The following is a 4,346-nucleotide window of genomic DNA, read 5'->3' on the forward strand; positions in this document are numbered from 1 at the left end:
TGTAATGTACTCTCAGACTGTGTGCTTTGCTTCACTAATTGTTCTATAAACACCTTATATATTGTGGTCACTGATGCATTTCTTTCTACCATTTAAAACAAACAAACAAACCACCAACACTGAGTCTATTCTGACTCATAGGGACCCTATAGCATGGAGTAGAAACCCCATATGGTTTCCAATGCTGTAATCTTTATGGAAGCAGACTGTGTTTTCTCCTGCAGAATAGCTGGTGGGTTCGAACCACTAACATTTTGGTTAGCAGGTGAGCACTTAATCACTGCGTGCCATGAGGACTCCTTTGAACTCTTATTATCTTTCCCTTATTCAATGTATTAGGCATGAAGCCTTAATTATACATGAATAAAGTGTTCCTCATCCTATCTAAAGGTTGTTTTACTTTTGTGTGCTGGATGTCATGTCACTCATACTCTCAGGAACTTTGCTCTACGAAGTATCTTCTCTGTCTTATTTCTTTCTTTACTGACCCTTTCTCATCATCATTTAAATTGACTCAACACACTGTATTAAAAATAACTTACCTAGACCATTGTTGTTGTTAGGTGCTGTTGAGTCGATTCCAACTCACAGTTACATTGTGTACATCAGAAGAAAACACTGCCTGGTCTTGCACCATCCTCACGGTCTTTGCTATGCTTGAGCCCATTGCTGTAGCCACTGTGTCAATCATCTCATTGAGAGTCTTCCCCTTTTTCACTAATGCTCTACCAAGCATGATATCCTTTTCCAGGGACTATTGTTGTCATTGTTATGTGCTGTCAAATCAGACCCGACCCATAGCGACCCCTACTTGGGTTTCCAAGGCAGTATCACTACGGAAGTAAATTGCCCCATCTTCCTTCTGAGGAGTGGCTGGTGAGTTTGAACTGCCAGCCTTCTGATTAGCAGTCAAGTGCCTTAGGCACTACACTACCAGAGCTCCCTCTCCAGGGACTAGTCCCTACTAATAACATAACCAAGGTAAAAGACAAAGTCTCACCATCCTGGCTTCTAAGGCGCACTCCAGCTGAACTGCTTCCAAGACAGATTTGCTCTTTCTGGAAGTCTCTGGTGTTTCAATATTCTTTGCCAACACCATAATTAAAATGCATTAATTCTTCTGTGGTCTACCTTATGTATTAGCCAGCTTTTGCATGCATATCATGTGATCGAGAAAATATCATAGTTTGAGTCAGGTACATCTTTGTCTTCAAAGTGACATGTTTGCTCTTTTAAAGAGGTCTTTTGCACCAGATGTTCCCAATGCAATACATCATTTGATTTCTTACCTGCTGTTTCCATGGGCTTTGGTTGTGGATCCAAGTGAACTGAAATCCTTGGTAACTTCAATCTTTTCACTATTTGTCATGATGTTGCTTATTGATCTGGTTGTGAGCATTTGTTTTTTCTTTATGTCGAGATGTACTTCATACTGAATGCTCTAGTCTTTGATTTTATCAGTAAATGCTTCCAGTCATCTTTGATTTCAGCAAGAAAAGATGTGTATATTGGTTATTAATGAGTCTTCCTCCGATCCTGATGCCATTTTCTTCTTCATATAGTTCAGCTTCTCGGATCATTTGCTCAGCATACAGATTGAATAAGTATGGTAAAAGGACATAGCCCTGACTCACACCTTTCTTGATTGATTTTAAACCATGCAGTATCCCCTTGTACTATTCAAATGATTCCCATTTGGCCTATGTACAGGTTTCTTATGAGTATAATTAAGTGTTCTGAAATTCCATTCTTCGCAATGTTATCCATAATTTGTGATGATCCATACATTTGAGTGACTTTGCATAATCAATTAAACACAGGTAATACCTTTCTGGTATTCTTTGTTTTCAGCCAGCATCCACCTGACATCAGCAATGATATCCTTCTTTCAACATCCTCTTCTGAATCTATCTTGAATTTCTGGCAGTTCTTTGTCAACCATTTTTGAATTATTTTCAGCATAATTTTACATGTGTGTGATATTAGTGGTATTGTTTGTTAATTTCTGCATTCTGTTGTATCACCTTTCTTTAGAATGGGCATACATATGGATCTCTTTCAGCCAACTGGCCAGGTAACTGTCTGTATTCAATATTTCTTGGCATAAATGAATGAACACTTACAGTCTTGTATCCATTTGTTGAAATATCTCAATGGGTATTTCATCAATTCATAGAACTTATTTTTCACAACTTCCTTCAGTGTAGCTTGGACTTCTTCCTTCAATAACATTAGTTCTTGATCATATACTACTTCCTGATGGTTGAATATCAGCCAATTATTTTTGGTGCAGTGACTCTGTGGATTCCTTCCATCTTCTTCTGATGCTTTCTGTGTCTTTCAATATTTTGCCCAAAGAATATTTCAGTATTGCAACTCAAGGTTTGAATAGTTTCTTCAGTTCTTTCAGCTTGACAAATGCCAAATGTGTTCTTCACTTTTTATTTTCTAACTCCAGGTCTTTGCACATTTCATTATAATACTTTACTTTTTCTTCTCAAGCCTCCCTTTAAAGTCTGTTCAGCTTTTTCATTTCATCATTTCTTCCAATCAATTTAGCTACTCTTCTTTCAAGAGCAAGTTCCAGAGTTTTTTTCTGCCATCTATTTTTGCCTTTTCTTTCTTTCCTGTATTTTTAATAACTTTCTGCTTTCTTCATGTATGATGATCTTGATAACATCCTGTACCTCATCTGGTCTTCTGTCATTGATGTTCAATGCATCAAATCTATTCTTCAGATGGTCTCTAAACTCGGGGGTGGGTGGGGGATATACTCAAGGTCATATTTTGACTTGTTTAATTTTCTTTGGCTTCAACTTAAACCTGCATATGAGCAATGGATGATTGTTCCACAGTCAGCTTGATGATATTGAGCTTCTCCATCATCTCTTTCCACAGATGTAGTGTATTTGATTGTTGTGTATTCCATCAGGTGAGGTCCATGTGTGTAGTCACCATTTATGTTGTTGAAAAACACTTTCAGTGAATAAGATATTGGTCTTGTAAAATTCTACCCTGTGATCTCATGCATTATTTCTGTCAACAAGGCTGTATTTTCCAACTACTGATGCTTCTGTGTTTCCAACTTTTGCATTCTAGTCACTAGTAATTATCAATATGTGTTGATTGCATGTTTGGTCAATTTTAGAATGACAAGTTGGTAAAAATCTTCAGTGTCTTCATTTTTGTCTTTAGTAGTTGGTGCATAAAATAGAACAATAGGTAGTAAGCGGTCTTCCTTACAGGCATATGTCCTATCACTGGCAGCATTGTAATTCAGGATAGATCTTGAAATGTTTTGTGATGATGTATGCAACACCATTCCTCTTCAACTTGTTATTCAAAGCATAATAGACCATATGATTTTCTGATTCATAATGGCCAATAGCAATCCATTTCAGCTTACTCTCTCTCTCTCTTTCTCTCTTTCTCTCTCTCTCTCTCTCTCTCTCACACACACACACATGCCCTGCTGTCCAGTTGGATCTGACTCATAGCAACCCCTCCCTGTATCACTACAGAAGTAGATTGCCAGCCTTCCTTCCAAGGAGTGGCTGGTGGGTTTGAACTGCCAGCCTTCTGGTTAGCAGTCAAGTGCCTTAGCCACTAGGTCACCAGAGCTCAGCTCACTAATGCCTAGGATATTGACCTTTAGGGGTTCCATTTCTCTTTTGACAATTTCCAATTTTTCTAGAGTCATACATTGTACATTCCATGCTCCAATTATTAATGGATGTTTGTAGTTGTTTGTTTTCATTTTGAGTTGTACTACATCAGTATATGAAGGTCTCAAAAGCTTTACTCCATCCATGTCATTAAGGTTGCTTCTGCTAACCAGAAGGCTGGTGGTTCAAATCCACCAGCCACTCCTCGGAAGGCAGTTTGAGCACTCTATTTCCATAGTGATACTGCATCGGAAACCCAAGGAGGGGTCGCTATGAGTCGGATCCGGCTCTACAACAGTGAAATTTGTTTGATTTTTGTCTACTTTTGGAGGCAGATCTTTCTCAATCATATTTTAAGTACCTTCCAATCTGAGGGGCTCATCTTCTGGCACTATATAAGACAATATTTCACTGCTATTCATAAGGTTTGCAATGGCTAATATTTTCAGAAATAGACCACCTCTTCCTTCTTCCTAGTCTGTCTTAGTCTGGAAGCTTCACTGAAACTTGTCCACCATGGGTAACCCTGCTGGTATTTGAAATATCAGTGACATGGCTTCCAACATCATGGCAACATGCAATCCACACAGTACAACAAACTGACAGATGAGTGGTGGCGCCAAAATTCAGCCAATGAAAATCCTATAGATCTCAGCAGAATATTGTTTGACTTGCTTGCTT

The sequence above is a fragment of the Orycteropus afer genome, unplaced genomic scaffold, assembly GCF_000298275.1.
Source record: "Orycteropus afer afer isolate SDZICR_OR568_19922 unplaced genomic scaffold, OryAfe1.0 scaffold00315, whole genome shotgun sequence".
In the NCBI taxonomy this organism is placed as follows: domain Eukaryota; kingdom Metazoa; phylum Chordata; class Mammalia; order Tubulidentata; family Orycteropodidae; genus Orycteropus; species Orycteropus afer.